The sequence below is a fragment of the Triturus cristatus genome, chromosome 3_1 (assembly GCF_964204655.1).
Source record: "Triturus cristatus chromosome 3_1, aTriCri1.1, whole genome shotgun sequence".
NCBI lineage: Eukaryota > Metazoa > Chordata > Amphibia > Caudata > Salamandridae > Triturus > Triturus cristatus.
In genome coordinates, this window is record NC_140583.1 from 533,802,018 (window position 1) to 533,827,977 (window position 25,960).

Below are 25,960 nucleotides of genomic sequence, written 5' to 3' on the forward strand. Positions count from 1 at the left end.
ATGGCATCTCCCTGGTCTGGGGGAAGCTGGGGTTGCATTTTAAAGGGGACAGGGGGGTTGAGGCCCCTGGCTTTGAAATGCGAAATCACTAGCCATCCTGCTGAAGGAAGTGTGAACACCTTGCTCTACAGCAGGCATTGTTTCTGGCCTCAGGAGGGCGTGGGCTCTCATCTGCGTGGGTCAGAAACTTGGCTATGGTGGCAGGCTGGACGATTCCAGTTGGCCAGGACACTACACACTGGTAGGAGTTTTCAGGGGACACCTCTAAGGTCCCTTCTAGTTGCATGTAATAATAAATCTAGTACTGGCGTCAGTATAGATTTATTGAGACAAGGTATTTGATACAAGGGTAACTCGTGCTGACCAGTGCCCAGTGCATGTCTTTAGATGGCTTCCCTGAGCACTTGCGATATCTAGTAAGAGAACTAGACACCACAGGGGCATATCTGCTCATTCAGATATGTCCTCACATATAATATAATGCACTCTGCCTTAGGGTTCCAAGGCCTGTTGTAGGCGTGACTTACATATAGTACCTGCAGTACACTTTGGCATGGCTCAGGGTGAGTGTGCCATGCCATGTTTTCAGAAGGGTTTGCACCATTTCACTCAGCATGCAATGGCAGTCTGCATGCAATTTGTGTGTGGGTTTCTTAGGATGGCATAAGATATGCTGCAGCCCACTCCTTTCCCTTTTTGACCCTCATTTTAAAAATTTAAATCTTTCTCTCATTGCACTTTCTCTTTTATTAGTCCATTCTTTTTCTACATAATCCATTTTCTGTCTCTTTTTCTCCATTCTGCTTTATTCTTTTTTTTCTCCTACTTCATTCTTAGTCACAGTTTAACCTTCTCTCTCCTTTGCCCTACAGTCTTTGTCTCTCTTTTCTTCTTTATCACATACTCTTGTTTTCACTCTCTTTTTTTCTCTTCCTTTTTCTCTCTTTGTCTCTCTTCCCCTTATTTTTCTCTCACTCTTTCTTTTCCCCAATATGACATCTGTGTCTATCGCCCTTTTCTGTGTCTTTTTTCTTTTCTCCTCATTTGCATTTTCTCACCATAACATTTTGTCCTTCACTTTCAAACCCATTTTCTGTGCCCGTTCTTTGTAATCTCTTCAATTTTCTGGATTTAGCATGTGATTTGATGCCCTCCTAATTGCACTTTTAGTACGTTCGCACAATGCAACATGCCTTTAAGAGTTAGAGCGCAAGAAATAATTAGGGATGTGCAAAATTCTTGGAATTTGCTTTCTGTGTAATTATACAAAATTTAAGAAAAATTATGTGAAATTGCACTCAATTACGCAAAATGTCAAACTCGTAATTGGCACTGTATTTTAGGGCAAAATGCCTCATCATGTCCACTTTGGACGTGAGGATGAAGTTTAGAATTAAAAAAGTACAAAAACACAAAATCATCACGTTCTATTATTCCCGAGGTTCGCATGCATTAGTGGTAAATGTTTACCGCGAATGCGCTTTCCCAGTAAATATTTCATACAGCGAAAGAGTATCATAAAATTACGCTAATTACACTGGCATAAAACAAATTTCATCCAAGCCTAGTACTGAGTGGAATTTCCTTATATTATGTACAAGGGCCAGCACGAGAAGAAAAGTGCAGTTGGACCACCTTAGTACAATCAGGGACGTTTCTAGGTGTTTTACCGCCCTAGGCGAGAAATGAAAAATGCCACCCCCTCTCCTTTAACTACCAAGCAAAAAATAATACGTGAAGGAAATAACATTGTCTGAAAGTGACAAGGAATGCTTTTTTGTCAAACAAGGCTCCAAGCTCCACGCTCAGAATTATTACTGCTAAAGAACTGTACCTTCACAAACATTTTTTATTTCTATCTAGATCAGATCACATTGACAGACCCTAATATGTTCCTTTTTACCCATTTTTTAAATGTCAGGCCTTTTTAGTGACTGTACAACCTTCTTCTGCATTTCCCTCTACGTTTCCAATCATGATTCCGAGTCTCGGTTGGCGGACAGAAGACAACTGTGTTTCACTTAGAGTCTGCGGTGCTATCCCTCTGACAATCATTTGGGTTGTAAGGGTTGCACTCTTTCCATGAAACTTAGGTCAGCAGACCCCTAAAACATGACTAACGTGATAACTTGGAATACAATGGCTATTGACACACTAATATCTGAAATGCGTTTGGTACATATTAAAATCAGCTTACAAATGTTCTGTGTACTCTACTTGTTAGTTGTAGGTATAAACAATACTCACTGAGGTGTAGGCCACAAGGTGTGACCTGGAACACTCCAATTCTACCATGGACACCTTACAGTTTGGGGTACTCAGAAGGTCACTAGCAATAACTTCAAAGAGCTACTAAAAAGAAGAGTGTGTGAAACGTACTCAAATGCTCGTCTACGCTTGATGCAAGAAACCCTCTCAAACCATGCCACTGTGTGCGCGCCCGGAACCTCCATCTTAAGTAAACACACGCTCGCAGACAAACACTTACCTTGGCGGCACACATGCAAGAGGCCAACAACCTACTTGCCTTTGCAGAACGATAGTTTCTTTCGCAGGGATAAGACATGCAAATAGAAGACCTGCTTCACCGCAGCGCTACAGGAAACAGTCTCTGCACACTGGCCTTGGACCATCACCCTGCTTCTCCAAGGACCAACCGGGTCAGATGCCAGGTGCCCATGGCAGGGAGTGCATCGTGCCCCAGCGTTGGCGGATTCGGAAGCTCAGATGTAAGTACATGAGCTGCTGTTTTGCTGGTTTTTGGAGGACTCTGATCCTTGTGTGACTAGAACAGAGTTACCGCCTTCCCAAAGTGCCATCTTCAGAGCTTACTGCAGGCAGGCATGCGGCCAACTCAGACACTCAACTGCGGCAGCCTACACTGCCAGTCTGCAGGAGCGAGCTTCCCTCCAAGGGCAGGCTTGCTGCAGTTGCATCCATAGATCTCGCTGAATCGCTTCTGCTGCCCCTCAGCCACTTTCCTGAGAGAAGCTTCACCCAGCAGTGCGCTGACCCAGTTCCACATGGTGGGGATGGGGTTTTGCAGCACACATTTGTAGTACCTGCATGCGACGGAGTGTGGGAAGGGGAGAGTATGGTGGCGTTTGTGAAAACTCTGTTTCTGGCATGCGGTCTGCCAGTCCTTTTCCAGAGGCCACGCTCAACTTCTCCCCGTCAGCAAAAATCAGCAAGAGAAAGAAACTGCGTGATCACCTCACCTGAGCCGACACACACAATCCGTCCCATGCGTGCCGAGAGAGAGGGTGGTGTGACGTGCGAGTCACTGTCACTTGCTAAATGATCCAGGGCCGTCATTAGTAGCGCTTTACCGTGCTACAAGATTGACGGCCCTGGGGACCCACACACTTGTACTGCCAGCCCGCTCTACACACCAATATGCTAGGGTGCGCTCAGCGCTGCGCAGCATGTACAAGCAGGTGCGCTTGCACTCACAATCATGTGCTGCTGCCTTCAAATTAAAAAATGTTTCCCCCTTTTGCCGCCCTAGCCCTTTTGCCGCCCTAGGTGGCCGCCTAGTCTTGCCTAATGGTAGAAACAGCCCTGAGTACAATGAAGTCAATACGGAGTAGTCAAGGACCACAATTGGTCCCCCTTGCTAGTCCGCTGGTCTACCTCGCACTTCTCTTACATTACCTGAACTCAGGGTCACAAATAAATACAAAATAATGAAAAGGGCTCTGGAAACCATCTTTACTTGCCGGTTTCCTCCCCTTGCCTTTACCTAGCCGTGTGTAACAAATAAGAGCTAATGAGATGAAAATGCCGGGAAACCGATTCAAGTCAGTTGTGGGAAGAGGTGATCAAACAATGTTCAATGTCACAACTGCTATCCCTAGCGCTGCGACGAATCACCATCCATAGTTGAGTGCTAAATCTCTCTTCTAGCTCCGTCTTTGGAGAGGGAAGAGATAAAGTAGATATTTTGCATAGCACCATACATACAGACTCATCTGAACACAGATTGATCCAAACACTGATGGGCAGCTCAACCATGAACTGCAATCAACAGGCATGTCCCTGACACAGACACATGTCCGCATGCATGAACAAATAGTCCTGGCAGCAGAGTGTTCCATTTCAAAGATAGGCATGCGCGTGGAGATACCTGCACGACGAGAAAGGAGAGAGGCTTCGTTTCAATACACACCATCTGAGCCCCGGGAGAAGGGCGCAGCCGAGGCTTGATGGTATTAGAGCCAATTAGCCGGGCTCTGTTTATGAATGCGAATCAGTAAATCTGGGTAAACTCCCAGCGAGCGCTAATACCCGTTAACAATGCGGTCTCAACTCTTATTTAGCTGAAAGCACAGGCAGGGCTTTAATAACTCCTTTGGATTCTGCCGTGGTTTTGAATCACCAGCTATGCTTGCCAGCTGTGGCTTCAGAAAAATTAATTGTGGTTTATTTTTTTATATTTCCCAAGAAGGGGCTATTATTTTTTTCATCCAAGCAATTACCCAGCGGTTGGTGCCCTGATTTGTTTGTATTGAACTTTGTGGAATTAATAAATAGCTTTTTGAATTGCTTTAAAGTGACAGGTGTAGCTAACGTGTTCTTTTTCCAGAATAAAAAAGTGCGATACTTTCATTGTTTACATCAGCGGTTTATGGCTATATGATTGCCAAGGTCAATAGTAAACAGGTCATTTCAATAAAGTTGACAAAACACATGTAGTCCTTGCAAGCATGTAGTCATATTTTGAGTGCACAGGCAGATGAGGTTGTAAACATGGTTTCCAAAAGGAAATCACCAATGTTAGTCCCAATTACCAAATCTACTGGCACTTGTATGGCTTACTGGTGTAAGTAAAATTATTTAGAGTGTACAGCCACTTCGCCGTTCACAAAAAGTAATATACACTCATAATAACATTTGCAAGTGTAGATTTTGTTGTCAGTGAATCTTGTAGCAGGCATGGGTGGTGGGCGCTCCATGAACAGGTCTTCACAAACTCTTTATCATGCTATTCCCGTCCTGGAAAATAATCAGAAATGTGCATATTTTAAGGCCATGAGAAAATCTGTTTCTTTTTTGGGGTGGACTTAGATGGCTCACAAATTTTTAGGTATGTATGGCAATAGATATCCATTGAGAAAAATTAATTTAGCAAGGGCAATTGCACTGGCGAGATATTTTTGCATGGGCAATGTTTACACTACTTAGAATTATGCATATTGAAATGCCTTGTCAAAGATTTCACTTCCCCTGCAGCCACCCCAAAAAAGGTCAGGAAAAGTGAGAAATTACGGGTTCGGAAGAATAAGCAAGTTAGAGAAAGTGACATTGAGGGGTGATGACAGAAAACCAGAAAGCATTAACCAAGAACCAGTAAGAGTACGATTGAGCAAAGTCTGAAGACAGCAAGTGTGGGGAAGGAGATATGTGTTATAGGAGTCATAGTGGGTTTTAAAGAGAAACAGATGGTGGGAGACAGAGAACTAGGAAAGGAGGAGGATAAAGAGGGCACGAATGTATGACTTGTAAGTGATAGACGAGAATAGGTTTGCACTGTAACTCATGGGGTAGTCTTATGACTGACACTAATGGGGATATTCACAAGGATCTATCGCCAAGTTAACGGCAATTTATCGCAGCCAAGGTTGCGATAAACTTATCGCCCCAATCACAAGCTGGTGTTAACAGCCCACAGCACCAGTTTACCCACAATAGCAGCCGCAAAAATCATCGCCACAGATGACCCCCACAACTATCGCTAATGAGATGCAGAGTAGGCGTTCCCATGCAACAAGCTGCGTCAACACCACTCCACAACTTTCACAACGACAAGCCAGAACTGCGATAAGAACACAAAACAAGCGATAAGGCGCGTTAGCAGCAGGAAAATAACACCTGCTCTGACCTGGTGCAAAGTCGGACCACAGCCTGCATCACAAAAGGGAGCCCAGCCCACAGCCACATCGGAAGGGCAACAGATACCACGGAGCCACTGGACATTACACCCGGATACCCAAGAGGGTCACAACACCCACCGCCACCACCCCAGGACCCCAACACCCACCCAGAACGCCCCCCCCGGACCACCACAGAGGTTGCGCAGACAAAGACAGCGGACCACCAGGAAACACACCAGCCTCACAGACCCAACACCTGACAATGTCATTGCCCACTACAGGCACAAAATGACAACCATCCTACGCATCCTGACCAACAAAGCACAACAGGCCGATGGCAACAACACAGCGGACAACCAACAACCCACCCTGCACAAAGCTGCTGGCTGTGCTGCACCTGTTGGCCCCTGGTACCCTCCAACCAACACCCACCAGAGTTGGATGAGTCTCACAACCAGCCACATCCAAGTCCCTCACACCTGTCCTGGACATCACCATCAGCCTGGTACCCCAGTCCCTATACGTCCAATACAATGCGCAGGATCCGCTGGAGACCAAGCAAGGACCATATGCCATAGCTGGATGCACGCACATGTTGGGGGCAATCCACAGCACACATGTCATACTTGTGCCCCCTGGTGACACAACACAAAATCACCGCAACAGAAAGCACACGTTTCACATCAATGTGCAGGCAACTTCTGTACACCGTGGAACCTCCACCAATGTCGCCTCCAAATACCCAGCCACTGTGCATGGCCCCTTCATCCTCCGACAGTCCAGCAGCAACCAGCGTTCCCAGTATGGCACCAAGAGAAATGCACAGCCCCTTGGCAAGTTCCAAATGAACACCCCACTCACCTCAACTCCACAACCATGCAACTCACAAACATGGCAATGCACACGTCACAAAATCACAACCAACATGCAAAACAACATGCCCACCCACCAGACACGACAGAATAACTCACAATGGCAACCTGGGCAAGCCGTGGACATGAGCCATCAACAGCATGGCACCTCAGTCACACACTAGCCCAATGTGGGGAGAGGTGGCAACCAGGTATGTGTGAAGGTGAAGAATGCAGGAGAACCATGATTTGGAAAGTACACAATGCCAAGAGTGGCGGAGATGTGCTGGACAGACCGCAGTATGCAGAACACACCCATATCCATGGCGACATACACCTCTGGTGTATGCAGTGTAGTGTACAGTGGAAGCAACCATGTCACCCCAGCCAGTGGGGGAGTTCCCGGACAAGTTGCCTGTTATGTCCCCCTCGTAAGCGTGAGCGGAGTGGGATGGCCCGGCGTACGCCAGGCCAGCATAGGGGTGTGAATAAAAAGCACGTAGCTCTGGGTGGGGTCCTTTTCTGGAAAGTCCAACGTCTCTGCCAGGTTGGCGCCTCTCACCACGCCACGCGGCCGACACCATCCTCGTGAGAGGAGTTGCTTGAGATCCTGTGCGCCTGCCGTAACCCGGCCTGCTAGACCCCGAACCCGTCAGGCCCGCCTCTGCGCAGCCGGGCCACACTGATCACCTTCTGACACCGTCGTGTGTCAAGGAGGGCCCACCACGTGCCGGCGCAAACTCCAAGCCCGAGGCTTGCGACCTTGACAGCCTCTCAGACCATCGCAGCCGCCACGACACAGCCCCACTTCACTCCTTTCTCGTTTGCGTACTCTACTGCCGACTCCGGACTACACCACGGTCAAGTAGGTCACACATTTGGAACTGAGTCTTGATTACACCATGGCAGTGAACATTATTTAAGGGAGAGTTCATGTCACTATACTCCCTTCGATGTGGTGCCACCATGTCTGTGCGGCATTACAACCACACGTGTCTGTGGGCCTACGTGGACTACTGCCCTCGGCCAACGCAGCGCAAGAGTAGGTCACAGAATTGGAACTGAACATCAATTATTCAGAGGCAGAATACATATCATCGCATGCAAGGCGAGGCGTACGAGGATGACACGCTGCAGTCCGGAGGGAATTGGATCATCGTTACGGAAGTGATCGAACACTACCGACAACTGCCCTGGTGTCACTAACTCTGTGCATCGCAAGCCAACGAAAGGTGGGTGTGGGCCACTGCTGACCGCTGCCTCCAGCCTACACTGCAGTCCAGTAGGTCGCAGAGTCTTGATTTAGTGATGGCGGAGTTCATTTCAGTGTACCAGCATCATCGCAGACTGCATCCCCTCTCAGCACCGGTGCCACTAAGTCTGTTCCCTGACATTCATGGACACTCTCTGGTCAAACATTTGTGGCGTCTGAGTCTATGGACTAGGGGCTAGTTTTCATTCTCATGTAGCTGATACCGAATTGGAGGTGAAAACGAGGCTGTCGCTTTCCACTCCACCATTTGCTGCTTTCGGATAACATCAGACCTTCCACATCATGCCCTGGAGGACATCGTCCTCTGTCCCCCGCAAGACTCCGCCACATTCACCTTCGACATCGATGAGGACCCGCTCACTGCGCGTGGACCTACCTCAGTGCACCGGAAGTCACCGTCCCGTGGCAGGGTGCCTGTGCCGGCCGCTGTGCATCCAGGGCCACTAACTCTGTGCTGGTCAGGTCCAGGACCCCTTCTTCTGAGATATTGGATGGCCTCTGAGGCGATGGCCTTAGGGTCATCGACGCCAGGTGTCTGTGGCTCTGCGCTGTCCGCTGCCTTCGGCCTCAACCGCGGTCCACCAGGGCTAATGCACCAAATCGAGTCCTGATCGACCCGGACGTCGCATCACCGCAGGAGGCACACTCCACCACCGCCCGGACCACCTCCAACCTCCATCTGCCAGAGTGAAAACGGTGGTCCTGACAGACTTACGGAGTTGTTCACACCTGTCGTGGATGCCATCATCAGACTGATACCCTGCTAGGCACTCCAGGTGCCACTGACTCAGTGCAACGCAAGCCATTGTCCCTTACTGATTGAGTTTTGTGCTGTGGAGAGATTGCGCAGCGATGTCACCTCAAGCAGTGTGGTAGACCTGGGACGTTGATGAGGAAGATGATGCAACTGCATCATGAATATCTCGAAGGGACACAATCCGAGACTTTTTCTTTACATGGGTGCGCTTAGTTGTAGTGCCCAGACCTCAGTGCGCTGCAACTCACGGACACTTCTGTTTGCTCATTGTGTGCCCTCTGGACTTGCTCAGGCTACCTCCATGATGCTACGCAGTTGTCCCTGTGATGCTGGTGTTTTTTGTTTATGTATTCATTGTGTTAACTGTTGTATTTGTTGCCAGCACCAACAACTCCCTGAGGGCTGGCTTGCACCCACCCCACACACATCCAGCACAGGTGTCACTGTACATGTGGCCCTGCCAATACAGGGTCCGGGCGCATGTGCCCGTAGCCAGTTCAACATCATGTCTGCGTGTGTCCCTGTGATCTTGTTATATGCATGGGGGCCCAGGGCCCTTTGACATTACCTTGTGCTGTGTACAGCGGATGCAGGCATGTCACCGCAGGCATCTGGTTTGAGCTTGGATCTGTAGCTTTGTTGTCACCCACTCAATTCGTAAGGGGAGTGGCCTCGGCCGTAGTACGCAGAGCCAACGTGGGTGTGTTTAATATGTGCGGGCCCCTGGGCGTGGTTGTGTACTGTAAATGTACATCTTCATGTGTCTCTATGGCAGAGTGGGTCTCCTTTGTGGGGTGTAGGTGGTCCCTGAAGGGTAATAGACACCAACGTATGTGATCTAGTTCCCCTTCCATGGGTTCGGAGCCCACCCACACCTGTTGGGCCACCTCCTTTTGGTGTGCTGACACATGGCATTGGGGTGCCATGTGTGGGTGGGTGAAGTGTCGTGAGCCGGCTGTGCTTGCGGGTGCTTCCTGCTGTGGGGTCTGTTGCAGGCTCTGTGTTCTCCTCTAAGTAGCTTGGCTGCCCGGGTCTTGGTGGTGGGTTGCGTGGGATATCCATGGGCTGTTGTAGGGCTTCGGTGTCGAAGGTGTGGTGGTCCTCTCCGGCATCACAGATGTGTTGTCTTCTGTGCTCTGCTGAAGGTGTTGTGTGCCCCTCTGCAATGTGAAGGGGAGATGCATGTTGACATTGTGTTGACATGTATGTTGGCGCATTGTACTGGTTTACATGCAGACTGTATGACAATGTACATTTTGACTATTTGGGAGCTGCTGGATTCTTCTGTGGGACAGTGTAAATTTGGACTACATGACGTATGTGAGGTCGTATGCGTACATTTCCATTTCACAGTTTCCAGCTCTGTCAGATGTAGTAGGCATGTTTCTGTGCATGTGCGGAGCCAGTTGTGTCCTCTGTTCTGCGGTGTCGGCTTTGTGCATTATTCCATGTTGTCGTCAATGTGGGTGAGCTGTTCTTGCTATGTGTGTGTGCTGCAGTGTGCCATGGTGATTGTGGATGTGCAGTGTGCTACACCTCGTTGTGCATGTGTACCATTGTGCCCATCACCCCCGTCCCCCCAGTCCCTGGTCGTTACTCACCCTGTTGATGTTGTGTCAGGTCCTCTCGAACTGTGTCCGTACTCCCTACTCCTTGCACCGTCTCTACACTGATGACTGTGGCCTCGGTTTCCTCCAGCTTCTCCTGTGGAGCAGGACTGCCACCTCCTGTCGCCGTTGCAGCCTTCCTGTTGGCAGCAGGTTTGTGCCTTGTTTAGGTTGTCACATCATGCCAGCGCCTCTTGGTCACCTCGATTGGCCTCCTCGGCACTCTGACTGCATTCCAGGTGGTCTACTTGTGGGTCAGTTGCTGGTAGTGTTCTGTCACCTCTGTGACGCTGATCTGGTTTTGCTGCAGACTGCACCCCGTTTTCTTCTCCCTCTTCTCCTCGGCCGTCCCCGTCCCCGTTGTTCCTTGCTGGTGGTCTGTGGGGGTTGTGGGGTTTGCTTCGGCCTCTGCGCTGGGTCAGGGTGCATCCATGTTGCTATGTGCTTTGGCTTGTTTCTGTTGTGTTGTTTCTGTGGTTTTTATAATGCATTTTCCCGCCAGACGCGTGGGATTTGCAAGCATGTGGCTGGTTTTCTCTACTTTTTGTACCACGATTGGCCTCTTCGCATGATTTTTTGTGTTTGCGTTTCACATTTTTGCGGCATGGCATTGATTTGGTGTCTATCGCATGCTACCGCCGCGTTGTGAATACTTGTTTGGCACGCCATCATTTTCCCGCGATAGGCTGCGATGTTGAGAGTTGCTTTAAGCTACTTTTGTGGTAGTTAGCACACGTTCTTGTGAAAATACCCCTATATTGTATAGAACTTCTTACAGCTTTGCTTCCTGTATGCCTAGTACATAAAGGTCAGACATTCTGTGCTACACCAATTGTTGGACACAGATTCTGCTGCACAGTGGTAGATGGACCACCAAAATCATCAGTGGCATGCTCTGTAGGAACATGAAGGGATCCGTACAGTAGTCACACAGGAATTCAGATTGACATACTCTTTGGTGTGTTAATATTGACCGAAATAATTAATATTTATTGAAATATTTCCCATCACGTATTATAAAGGAAATATCTCCTTAGTTAGCATCTTAACTATCATATCTAATTGAAGAAAGTATAATGGGCGAGGTTTCTTCTTTTGCTAGAGCTTTCACTCTCAATATGAGTGCTGTGATCTTGTTTTTTAAGGATGGCAATAATATCTACTGTGCTACCCACCAGTTCTATAGTGGTTCAGTTTCAATGGCTTAATGTGCCCCCTTCAAAATGGCCTATAACATTTTTGAACTTTTTGTTGCAACAGTTGGAAAATTTGCTTTCAAATGTACAGTTTTGGTTAATGTTTTCCAAAATAGACGTTCTTGTAGATCTGGCTTGCCTGACCATTTACAATTACAACATACAAGGGGTGTCTGACATGTTCACATCATGGCTTACGTCAATGGGCTGCAATGCATATAGAAATAAAATCTGTGCACACAAACATTTAAATGTTGCACACAGGGCAAAGTAATTACAAGGGGAACCGTACACAACAGAGGCCTTCATCGGAAGCCATGCATAATGTTTTTTTTCAGACTTAAAGTATAAAAGTTAACCTTTCTTAGCCAGAATATTTACTGTTCACCAACTAGCTACAAAGGTATTACCATGGTGCCCATTGTTTTAATCATCTCAGCTTCCTGGCTGATTTGGAGATGCCTGGAAGCAATCCACAGTGGATGTCTCTTATGCACTACCGCAGGGCCTATGAAAAAAAGCAATTTACGTGTTCCGTGTTTACACCACAGAGAAGATTTACTGAGCACTTTCACAAATCATGGTTCTGGGTGTGCAGATATTTAGTAAAATGCTGTCCAACTTGCTGGAGTTTAATGATTTATAGAAGTCATCCTGAGATGGAAATCGGCAATAGAGAGGACCACTGCTTATTCATGTTTGAAAACGGAGGGTCGTTGTCAGTATGACCTGGCCATTGGAAGAGCACTCCCGATTTACAAATCTTTAGGCATATATGTCTTCACTTCCTTGCACTAGTCAATTGTATAAACTTTAGGTTGGAGCAAATGATTGATAAGATCGCGCTTGTGGATCCCTGTGTGACTTACTATCTGACTGTGTATCTTGGCTCAGGTGTAGCCAGACACCGCCTGAAAATAGTTGAACCGTAGACCTATGGTTTTGCATGAGCCATGCTTGTCTAACTTCTGCACATTCCTCAGGTAGCTTTCTGTATGAATGATGCTCGGGTGACCGTTGTGCATCACAGGCTTCCACACTTCGACCAGGACGTGAAGAGCTTCACTGACCTCCTTCATCTCGTCTCAAAGATTAGTGAACCTGCACCAACGCGGCTCCAGTCATTACTGAACTTGTAATCCTGAGTAGATTGAATTGAGGCCCAAGCATCTGCTTTTTGCAGCTGTGCATCTTTAAATATTAGGTAGATATGTTTCTCGACCTTCACATCTAAGAACATAGAAGGTACTGATTTACAAGAATACTAAAAATAAAACTCCACAGCACTTCCCTCTTGGTCCCTCACTGTTAATCTCATTTTTTACCAGCTAGCTACCATTAAGACTATTCAAAACCACCAATTTCAACAACTATTACTACATTTTCTCAGAAAAAAAAGTTCTCTAAGTATAGTATTAGATTATAATTATTTATAAGGACAGTCCTGTTCGCCAAAGTCTCACAGAGCTGGATGAGACATAACGGAGAATCATAGGAGTTAACTGGCAACCTCAATGCTGAACTTTATGTAAAAGCCTCCTTCGGGATCACCTTTTTATCCCTAATGCCAAAAAGCCTTTGCTCCGGGTTAAGGTTATGCGAAGCAGGTTTGAAGATTCCCTTTACAACTACATTTGCTGATCCCTGAACAAAACGGAGTCAGCAAGCAGTGAGCCTCTATTTTGTGAAATTATTGTAACCATGGTCTGTGAACTGATGCTCTGAGTGAGTAAATCATGTATTGCCCTTGTTTACATCGTATTAAATAGTATGGCGATCCCATTTTTTTGAAGCAGCTCCTGTGTAGGATACAGCACAGGGCATGTCCTTTCTTTAGCAAGGCCCTAATCCTATAATGCCCATGGATGCCTCGCCCCAAAGCAGCCCTGCTCGGCTGCACGAGGGCTCCCAGGTAACATGATGATGGGACCGCGTCCGTCCTGGGAGCCTGCTTCTCTTTATTTGCTTCTGGTTTTCAATTGTTTGACGACAATGGGCAGAGCAGGAATTAATATTTTAAACGTGAAGCTCAAAGGAAACGTGCGCTGGAGGTAACTGGAGATCAGATGTAGGTCGCTGAGAGCGGGGTTTCAACTTCAGAGGCCAAGACAGCATTCAAAAGGTGGAAAGTGCAATCCAACACTACTACTGTGTCACATTGTATAAGGGTATTCAACTCCTATTCGACTTCTTCCTGACCCGTGACCTTTGACTTCGCCCACGTCTCGAGCTCGTCCACTCAGGTGCTAACTCCCTGAACAAAATAATGAATGACACTAAAGCCCAATTGCTTTTAAACGTAGACATTAACTCTTTTCACTTAAAAGAAAATCTTACTATCAAACTCATGTCAGCATTTACAGTTGTAACTGTCCATATCTATACTAATTGCATCATTAAAACCGAATAGGAAAGATTTGTATCTCAAGCTCTTATAACGCTTGAAAATAAACACATCTGCACATATGTACTCGTTTTCTACATCATCATGTTGTTATTCCTTATGCATGCTCAGTGCCAATTCTGCATACCTCTTTTCCTGGAAACATACACCTGAGAGCCAAACCCTTGACCAAGCTCGCCCAGTCCCATCAGAAACTGGTCGATCTAGCCATGGACAATCTCGTAGCAGACGTGGTGGGCCAGGCAGCTCCATACCGACACCAACTGCCTATTAAAATACAGCATACACACCCATAGGGGGCGCCATCGGACTGATACTGATCGTCATATTTCTTTTACAGGCCTTCCCTGTGGTCTTGCCCAGAGCTCTGCTTACTATCTCATAATAAACTAGGGGGCAGGGGCTGATGGGAAAATTGTATCAGGACTGTAACAAAACAAGGCTTTATGGAGTCGGCCCGATCTCTCCCACTATTTCCTGCCACACGAATGCTGTGACTTCAACCACACCTCCAGCTCTCCACTGGTGGGAATGTGTGGGAGAAAGACCTTGGGTAGGGTAGGCTGGCTTGGGGTTCCTATGCTCCCTGCCCCCTAACCAGAAATGGCAGTTAAGTGCTCACCTTTCTGACCAATTAATGTCTGCCCCACATTACCACTGTTTGGGACTACACTTCATGAAAACACATTCCTCTATTGCAAACAGAATTGTGTACCATGAACGCAATGCCCTTGACATGGACATCTTACTATACATGACTGACCTGTAAATATTACACGGGGTGCAACTGAATTTTCCAAACATAACACACATTTCTCTATGGTGAGAAATATTTTATGGCATTATTAATTGTTAAAGAAAAATATTACAGTGAAGACATGTCCCTTCAGAGAGCTTAGAAACAAAGGACATGTTAGCTTAAAGCAGCCCAAAGGCGCAAGGGGCTGAAGGAGCCGGGAAATGGAGGAAACGTTAGTAGTGATGGACAGGGGCATAAACCCGGTACAGATGGGGGAAAGAGGTAAAAGTACAAGTAAGGATCGCAGTGCGTGAGAAGTGGTTACAGTAAAGGTTAGTTTACTTCCATTTTGAAAAGCGTCATCATGACGCTCTTGACTGGTTCAGAGTATGTGGAGATTGAGTGCTGCAGAAAAGCAGCAGGTAGAGGCTGTGGACACCGGGAGGGTCGTGCCCTGCAGGGGGAACATTCTAGGGGTGAGCACAGCCTAGGGTTAAGAGAGCACGTCAAGGTGTGCTCTGATGGCTGCCGGATTTACATCATCTCCAAGAATGTGGTCCCAGCGGCCTACATGCCACAGGGCAGTTGTTTACATTCTCGCGAAGTTTTAAACACCACACTAGTCAGCAACATTCAGCCAATGTTAGCTCCTTTGGAAGGCCATCTATGTTATATAACAGCTCCTCTAACTCCAAGGCAGTACACCCGTTTGCATCCACACCACTACAGCGACCCACCCTTACACTGCCTCCTCTGCATGATCCAATGTAAAATAGATACATAGAAACGGTCAACTAGGGTAAGAGTAATTTAAACCAAAAGAAAGCTTTCAGCGGATGTATGCATCCCTCCGGAGACAATACGATGACAGGGGATGTAGTGTTTCAACGTAGTGGTAAGTCGAAGTAGAGACGGGCGATGCACTAGCACACAGTCTTCAAGACTTTTTTCCGCTGCACGAAATCAAACAGTAAGGCTTACAACGATATAAGTAGATACTCGATCTGGCACGGGTACATATTTACAAAGGGGAGTGTGAAACTCCTGGTCATGTGAGAGAGACCGGAATGTGACCAGGTATTACATATGCAAGTAAGATAAAAGGATCCAATCAGTGAGAATTTGGGACAGGGTCCCCTGAGGGACAGCAGACATATGTACATTTCTTCACATTGAATGATAAGCAAATCAAATGCCATACGGGTTTTGTCCCTCATTGTTTCAATTCAGTGAAAATTTCCTTTTTTTGGAAATGGCACACTTTGATCTTCTTTCAGATCAGCACTCAATCATAGTTGAGGTAGGGGTCAAAGTCAATGGCATGCGAGCAGACTCATTTTTAGGGTACGTTTAAGGTATTCCTTCTCCTAGAAAGAAATTAGTCGGACCAGGCAGATTAGGGGCAACAATGTTATGCACAATGAATTCATGGCATGAACCCTCCCAACATTTACTTGGATTCCTGCAAATTGCCTTTACGAGTGCATTGAGCACACCTTCATATTAGATTTGGGATATGTAAAGAAATAAAACTCTGAGGAGTTAAAGGACTTTTGGAGATTACCGCTTTAGATGCCATTCAATACTGCATGCACTCCAGAGAAGATATCAGTTAAAGTGTGGGCACCTAGTTACTGGCATGGGCATCAGTCATTCCTATAGGCTCTGAACTGCGGATCATGAAATATGTGGCGGCAGTTCATTGCTGAATATACGCGGTAAGGTATTCAGGTGCATATCTGAGAAATGCGCCTATTGATCGTGCTCCTAAAACACCTTTGGATGCCACAGGCAGGTCAGAAATTAGCAATCTGTTCTGGAGTCAAAATGTGTGCCTCCGTAACACACAATCAAGCAGGAGAATGTCTCTAAACAAGGTGAAATGATTGTGACCTTTTACGTCGTTCTTGATGATGCCGCTGTCTATTGCTACCAGTTCTATAACATATGTCCAGAGTGAGCTTTGGTTCCGGCCCCTGGAGTATTTATCTCTTATCTCATGTCATCCACTTTCTAGGGAGTGCTTGCATTGCACTGCATGAACGTCTATTTTACATCTCAAAAGTACACTGAATGATCAGACATTAAATTCTTTATTACATAGATGAATGTGTTTTGGTTTATAATTGCATCAGGCATTTATCATATTTCAACAAGGCTCAAAACGCAAGCCAGATCAATTGGCTTTGCCAGTGTTTGCTTTTAGAAGCAAGATACTTATAGGGTGTGATGTCAACCTTTGTTGAGAAAATTGGCCAAGTGAGCGAAATTCCTTCTGAAATGAATCTATATAGATATTTGTGGCGACTTCAATGGGTTTCTGGAAATGAAAATGAGAAGTGAAACTTTAGCTTGAAATTGGGGGGTTTCTGAGGCTCCCCCCTGCATGGCTAACTGTGCAGGGGAGCGTCTCTGCTCATTGTACCACTCAGAAAGAGACCAACCATTTGAAAATCCGTTTAGCACTGTCAAAAGGGACAGTCCAGCCTAAATTTCCACTCCACTTTTCCTCTGCAGAGGAGATGGTGTACTGTAGTGTGGTCAACTGTAACAATAGCTATGACTAATTATACCATTTGATCTTTGACCTGTTGTCCATCCCTTAATACATCAATATCTATCTCCTGATAAGGACCTGTGGATCCACCTATGTGGAGGTCGTCAGCTGCCTTTTTTTGGGGGTATCATTTCCTTTAAGGATTCCCATTCCCCCATGTCTTCCTATAAAGGGAAGAATTCTTACACACAAAGAGCGCCTTGAATTTCATCCTGAGCCTCCAGTCACATAGCCATGTTTATCCCCTTTCATAGGCGCTCTACATAGGCACCAACTGAGTGTTCTACAGAAGGTGCAGTTCCTCAGAAGAAAGCCAACACCCATTGCAACCAAGCCCATTCGTCAGCAAAGTGAAAGGTACATGGCACTGGTGTAACGAAACTTGAGGGGGGGGCCCTGCAAGGCAAATAACTTTCTGGCTCTAATACTCTGACTACCCCTTGTGCTTTAACTGCTACTCAATGCGAGAACCTCACTTGCTTCTTTGTGGTGAAAGTTGAGAAAACGTATTCTACTCTAACCTATGACAACCAGCTAGGTTCTCCGCAGACTTCCAATATCGTACCTACTATTGTTAGTACGGGAGTCTCTCGGATCCAGGATAATGTAAAAACCAGCATTAGGGTGGAAGCATGGCCCCTTTTAGAACCTACCACTTTTAACAGGCTCTTGGCTATCATTAAATCAGGCTCTCCTAGAGACCATCTTCCCACTTACGTGAAACAGCTTGAGGCACCGACGCTCCGGTTGATCATGGATCTTCTTAATGCCTCTTTACAGGAAGGCTTTGTGTCTCCAGACTGGAAGCATGCCATGGTGCTCCCTCTCTTAAAGAAGCCTAATGCTGATACTTCTATGCCATCTAATTATGGTCCTATTTCTCTACTTCTGGTTTTCTCTAAGTTTCTTGAAAAACATGTCGATTTTCAGCTGACTTCTTTGGTTGAGTCTCTGAGTTTCCGGTCCAGGGAAGACATGGCTTGGCAGTTCGGGCTGGACTGTTCCCATGAGGCACAGAGTCAGACTGATTTGCATATGGCCATGTCTGAACAGGGGTGGCGGAGTGAGCTAAAGAATGATGATGGATTAAACCCAGATCAGTTGACTGGGAGTGAGTGCTTGCAATGTTCAACACTCCGTCCATCATCCCCTTTGGTTTTGCTATGTTCGCCCTAAGTTGGCAGGGTATGCCCAGACGTGGGTCCCTTGCTCACTTTGCCACTGGTTTCAAGCTAGCCTTGCCGATGACAGCTGATTAGCCAGAAACCAGTCCCAGGATGCTTGTTTCCGGTCCAGGGAAAACATGGCTTGGCAGTTCGGGCTGGACTGTTCCCATGTGGCACAGAGTCAGACTGATTTGCATATGGCCATGTCTGAACAGGGGTGGTGGAGTGAGTTAAAGAATGATGATGGATTAAACCCAGATCAGTTGACTGAGGGTGAGTGCTTGCAATGTTCAACACTTCGTCCATCATCCCCTTTGGTTTTGCTATGTTGGCCCTAAGTTGGCAGGGTATGCCCAGACGTGGGTCTCTTGCTCACTTTGCCACTGGATTCAAGCTAACCTGGCTGATGACGGCTGATTAGCCAGAAACCGGTCCCAGGATGCTTGTTTTCGGTCCAGGGAAGACATGGCTTGGCAGTTCGGGCTGGACTGTTCCCATGAGGCACAGAGTCAGACTGATTTGCAAATGGCCATGTCTGAACAGGGGTTGCGGAGTGAGCTAAAGAATGATGATGGATTAAACCCAGATCAGTTGACTGGGGGTGAGTGCTTGCAATGTTCAACACTTCGTCCATCATCCCCTTTGATTTTGCCATCTGTCAATGAAGCAACAAATCACTAAGGTGGCTGCAACATGCCTTACCATTCTGAGATGGTTGAGAAAAATTCTGTGAATATTATCCCTCTCTGTTCAACGTACTGTGGTTCAAGCCTTGATTACGTCTAGGCTTGACTATGCCAACGTTCCATACTTAGGCTCAAATAAAACTATAATACGTAGGTTGCAGGTGGTTCAAAATGCAGCTGCTAGGCTGCTGTGTCAGGTACCCAGGATGGTGTCAGCCATCAATTCTCTTTGCAAATACACTGGCTAAAAGTGGAGAACCATATTAAATTTAAGGCCTTGAGCTTTATGTTAAAAATTAAATCGGGAACAGACCCACAATACATGCAATCTTTAATCCAGCTGTACACTCCTTCTCGTCTTTTGCATTCTGCTGGACAGTCTAAATTTGTTATTCCTAGAATTAAACTGACCAGGATGGGCGGCAGGTCCTTCTCTTTTTTCGGCCCCTCCCTGTGGAACTCTCTTCCTATCTTTATACGGGAGGAAACTGTCCTTAGCAGTTTCCGCAGACAAGTGAAGACCTGGCTGTTCAATCAGCAATTTATTCCCACTCACTCTTTTTTCACCGTTACCTGCCGCCGCCGGGAAACCCCTCCGGGTAGCTGTGCACAGTATAAATTTAAAATAAAATAACATAACAAGCAAGGGTGTGGACTTAATCGGGTGCTTTGTGTTGGCAAGAAACAGAGAGCTTTAACTGGCCACATCATGGAGGAGCGTTTGCCTTGTCTGCCGCTAGCCTTTTGTAGGGTGCTCAGAGCCTGAAGACAATCCTGGAGACCTAGCGGCTGATACACCCTTAGAGGCAGATCTCTATTTGATAACCATACCAAACCTTCCTTCCACTGAGAACAAGCATTGGCATAGCCAATAGGTCTCGCCTTTGGGACCTTATAAGTGTTTAGCCATGCAACAGTTGCATAACTAATTACTTATAAGGTCCCAAAAGCGAGACCTATTGGCTATGCCAAGCAGCCGTACGGCTGGGAAAGTGATCGCGATCAAACATCTAAGCGGGGTCAGGCGAGACCTAAAAACCACACAGGTAAACCTCAAAGGAATTTTAATACTGCCTTTCTCTCCCCTTGTTCTCGGTTTGGAGCATGGTACACACTTTACATTTCTCGAACGTGTCAGAAAGCTTAGCTTCCCACCAGGCGCTGTACAATGTGAAGTTTTTTTGTAAAATAATTACGCCACAGAATGAGCGGCACACAGAAATAGAGTTAGACATGTTAATTACATGCTGTTATTTACGAATTCGAATACAAGGTGTGATTATGTACTACAGATGCAACTAGAACGAGTTGGATGACAATCTGTCCAACTGTAAAACTATTCACCAACTAAGAAAACAATCTGAGCGATGAACACAAACATGTTTGTCGCACATCTATTTAGTGACTCATTAAATCCATGGACATCGCCCACAGCCAATCAACAAGGATTCATTTGCCACGACCTCCGCAAAAGCATCACTGGCGCCCCTTAAGAGTCCACACCCATAGACTGAAAGGAAAAAATCCCCTCTCAGCTGCCTGTAGGCCTTGATTCACTGCTCTAGGAGAGCAACAGGAATGATTAAATCCTGAAGGAAAACTTGATTAGATGAAAAGTCAAACAGGGATTTGCGCTCCCTCTCGCGGAGACCCCAGAGGCCGCACAAAGCGTTGTTCCCTCTCTGCTACTTGGAGCGAGTGGCGCCCAGAGTCGATGGTTAATGAGTTGGAAGCCTCCAGGAATAAATACATAGATCTACATACATTATTGGTCCTGTTGGGAAAGTTCCTGCTGTCCTCTTGTCTATTCACCGAGAGGAACAGACCGGATGAGACCCACAGGCCCCGAGTGGGATGAGCTGCCTGGGTAAGATGGAGGCCTGTGAGTAATTGGAAATATCATACATGTAAAGTGCAAATCCTTTCGTGAATCTCAATTCACTACAATTTCAGGGGTAGCAGAAATGACTTCAAGCGCCCTTTGCATGAAGATGACATCACAGGTTTGTCCACCCTTATAGGATCTGGTGTATTGACGAAATGCATGGGACAGAGCCAGGAGTGAATACTACATGAAATAAGCAAGGCTTTTAGAACCTTCATTATTTTCTATTTCTGCTACATTATGTATGTCTGATAAAAACAAAGGTTACAGTAATGTTGTAATTGGGAATTGTAATAATATCTTGCTTTATAATAACAAAAAACATTACAAATTCACAGAAAAAAAGAAAGGCTGAAGAGACGTTCTAGTTAGGTGAAAATGTCAGATACAACATACAGTTTTAAACAAACAAAACCATTGAAATTCACCAGTTATAGTTATCACGAGTAACTATCACTCTTGTCCTAAAGTAATTATAGCTGGTGACCCGCAATGCACAGTGCAGTCATCAATATGTCACTTTAGATGTTGGAATGATGTTATCAATGATGTCATCCTCATGGCTTGAGTGATGTAATATGTGAGGTAATTAGCAGTGCAAATATTCTCTGCTTTGGCCCAAGTGGTAACAAAGTTGTGTTCTCTGCCTGGAAGTTTGCAGGCAGAGTACAAAGTTTCGCTTTCCTGTCCACATAGTCAGTCAGCAAGCTTTCACACAAGAAAGAACCACACAAGTGTTTACAAAAGTACAGTAGTACTTGGTATTTCTCCTACCTGGAGATATCAAATACAATACACACAAGAAATATTTCAAAAACATGTCAGTAGCATAACAAAGCACATGGGGCCCTCTAGGGGGACACACCACATACTAAGAAAGTGGTATAATAGGTAAGAACCAAAATGAGACTGATACCCAAGGATGGAGGACCCCAGGGGAAGCAAGGGAACTCCAAAGGTGTGCTGCTAGTGGTTACACCGGGTCAAACGTCCACAGGATAACACAGGGTAAGTAATGGTTGGTATTTTCTTGTTTTAGGACCCTTCCCAAAGGACACTGAATACACCAATTGGGTCAAGGAAGGTTGAAGAGCCACCCCACCCATGGATATCCAGGTAACCAGGATGCCTACACCAGTGAGCCCAGTTGCATAGGTATGAGGTGGTGTTGGACCTGCATGTAGGGTCTTGGAAATCCAGCAACTACAGTGACTAGTGGACAGGACGGTGGAACATAAATGGGGATTCTGGACGAGGAGTACCTGAAAGCAGAGGAGAAAGGGTCCAAACCACCCGGAAGTGACCAGAAGGCACAGGAGCACAATGCCGTCAAGATAACTCACGCTGATGCGTATCACTATTGATCTTGCTGCTAACCTATTAATTTGCTAAATTGCACTCATTGCTAAAATTGCACATTTCTCCCTCGTGGAATTGTCTGTATTGTTTTTAGCCTGTATTTTATCTTTGTAAAAATTTGTCAAATCTGTTTGATGCATTAACTTCTGATTTTAGAAAGCCTTACCTTGTAATTCAATTTGAAATCGACCTCACATAAGGGAAGTTGAATCTATGTTCTGAGGGAATCAGGAAGTGGGAATTTGAATTTACTGTGACCCGCCATCTTGCCTAGGCGCGGTCTAGTTTTTATAACGACGGAGGGGATAAAACGGCATGCTGCGCTAGCGCGCGCGGACCCGTCAAGATAACTCACGCTGATGCGTATCACTATTGATCTTGCTGGCACGTTCCCCTTGCGCGCAGCGGGCGCGCCGCTGGTGCGCCGAAGGCGCGCCTAAGGCAAGCCCGTCTGCGCCCGTCCGCGCCTCGGACACGCTGGACCGTGCCGATCCATGCAACAGGGGTAAGATCCCTCCTAATATTCGTATTCCCCGACTCAAGTATAACAGGAACACCCTAAAACTCCTTGATAAGGATGAAAACTGTCGGCCCTGTTCTCTCACTCTTGGCCACATGGAGGCATGGAGCTGCGACTTGTGCCATCTATCCCTTCCCCCTCCCCAGCTTATTACACACAACCCTGCTCTAGATGAATGCACTTCTACCCCGTTTACATCCCCTAGTCTGCACACTAACTCTGATCTAAAATTGATACTTTTAAATACACGTTCTGTAAAACAACATGAATATCAAATTTTGGATCTCCTTTTAGATTCCAAACCAGACGTGTTATTTCTTACTGAAACATGGCTGCATGATGGCTCCAACCCCACTATTGCCAATGCCATTCCTACCGGCTATCTTATTGTAAGGAGTGATCATGCAGGAGGACGTGGAGGTGGAGTCGCAATCATTTATTAAAATACACTTTCCTGCTCCTTACTCCCTAAACTGGTCTTGGAGAACTCGGAAAGCATGAGTTTCCTTCTTAAAACCTCTCCACAGTCCTCGATTGCGGGGGCTTTGATTTACCGGCCACCTGGGCTGGCTAAAGGTTTTTTAGATGGTCTGCACTCTGCCATTTCCCCCCTAGCTGCCAAATATGAACACTGCTTAATTTTAGGTGATTTTAACATCCACATGGATGCGCCTCATAATTCGGAGTCTATTAAGCTGTTCGATTCTTTAAATATGCTTCACCTCCTTCCTTATGTGACCCACTCTACTCATGATAAGGGACACATATTAGACCAAGTCTTTTCCAATAAATTGATTGAAATGGATGTTCCCTTTCCCGTAGCTTGGTCAGATCATTATTTACTGACTTTTAGCATCAAAGAATCACTCGCTACAACAGCTAAGTCTTATACACCCCATACCAGTAGTTTCAGATCTTTTAAATCTATGACCCCGGCCGCTGTAGGAACTTTTCTGAAATGACACCCCCTCTTACTTAATGACGATCTGGCAGCTGACGTATCTTCGCTTGACAACTGGCTTGAATCATGTGTCAATAATATAGCCCCACCCCAAATTGGAGTTGCCAACAGAGGTAGACCAACCGCACCATGGTTTACTGCTGACTTTAGAAAAAACAGAAGCCACTGCAAATATCTTGATAGGATATGGCGACAGGATTACGACACCTGTGCTAAGCAAACATATAAGAATGCATTAAAAGCATATTACTGTAAAATCCGCACAGGCAAAATTATTTTTCTCAATCAAAAAATTGAGCAAGCAGGCAACAAAAGTGCAGAACTTTTTAGAGTTGTGAAAAATTTTACGCCCCCCAATGTCTTAAAAAATCCTTTTACTCCTACCAAAGCTTGGATTGATGACATTGCTTTATTCTTTTTTAACAAAATTTCCTCTTTACAAGCCTCCTTTGAAGCTGCTAGCTCTAATTGCGACACAAAGTTGGACTGGCTGCTCCAGCAGCCTCCCCCCACTATAAACCGCTTAATACATGTCCCTGCCATCCCTCTTGAGAAATCCTTACACCTGCTCCGCTCCCTTAAATCGGGCTCTCCTACTGATCCCTGTCCTGCTAAAATCTTGGCTTCAATTGCTGAGTTAATCAATCCAGCAGTCAACAAGATACTGAATCTTTCACTTTCCACGGGGACTGTTCCAGATCAGTGGAAACTGGGTAAAATTCTCCCCCTGTTAAAAAAAACCTCCGCTGATCCCTCAATAGCGAGTAATTACAGACCTATCTCACTGCTTCCTGCCCTATCCAAGACTTTGGAGAAATATGTCAACCATATCCTCTGAGAATTTTTAGAATCTAATAACATTCTACACTTGAGCCAGTCTGGTTTCCGTGCAAACTATAGCACCGAAACCGCTCTCCTTGAGGTCTCTGAACTAATTAAAGTTACCTTGGATAAGGGCGGGCGAGCTGTGCTGGTCCTGCTCGATCTATCGGCAGCTTTCGATACTGTACCCCACGACCTTCTCCTTGATCGTCTCTGGAAGTGCGGTATTGGGCACCTCGCCTTACAGTGGTTTCGGTCCTATTTAACCAATCGACACCAAACTGTCTGGTACCCCCCTTTTGAGGCCCGTATTCAAGCAATGAATGTTGGAGTCCCCCAAGGCTCCATCTTGAGCCCTACACTTTTTAATGTGTTTGTGGCTCCTCTGGCAATGGTGGTTGAATCGTTTGGCGCCAGAATTGTCTCTTATGCAGACGATACTCAACTGCTTTCACTTGTGCCAGGGGTGAAGTCTTGGACGGGAAGAACATCAAGCTCTGCCTCTCGGCAGTTTTTAGCTGGTTCAACACCAATCACTTGAAATGCAACTCTGATAAATCTGAAATGATTTTCTTCGGCGGGGCATCTGATGACAATTGGCGTGATTGGTGGCCACCCAATATGCCTCCGCCTACCAACTTGGCTACCACGGTTAAGAACCTGGGGGTAAAATTGGATAGTAAGCTCTCCATGAACGCCCAGGTTCAATCGGTGGTAGGCACATGTTTCGGCTTACTTAGGATGTTGCGGAACTTTCTTCCTTTGCTTTCTCAATTGCATATAAGGATAGTCGTGCAGGCCTTGATTTTGTCTTGCATCGACTATGTGAACGTTCTGTATCTGGGTCTACCTGAATATCTACTTAATCGTCTCCAGGCGGCTCAGAAAACTGCTGCCCGGGCGATTTTTCTTGTTGACCGACGTACCCATACAACCCCCCTTCTGAGAATTCTGCACTGGTTGCCAGTACGCAAGAGGATTCTCTTTAAAGCATTGGTACTGGCCTTTAAGGCTTTTCATAACATTGGCGCACCTTATTTAAGAGCTTGCTGCCAACACTACGTACCTGCACGTACGTTGCGGTCCTCGTCTGCCTATCTGTTTCACACTCCCAGGTTCTACCTCTCACGACAGGGCGGCCGTACCTTTCAGGTACTGGTATCCTCACTGTGGAATAATCTTCCTATTGATCTACGACAGGAAAATTATCTTTTGCGCTTCCGTCACAAATTAAAAACAGTGTTGTTTTAATGCTCTCTGTCTGTGGTATCTGATTGCTGAGTGTTTTTGAGTTACGGGTCCTA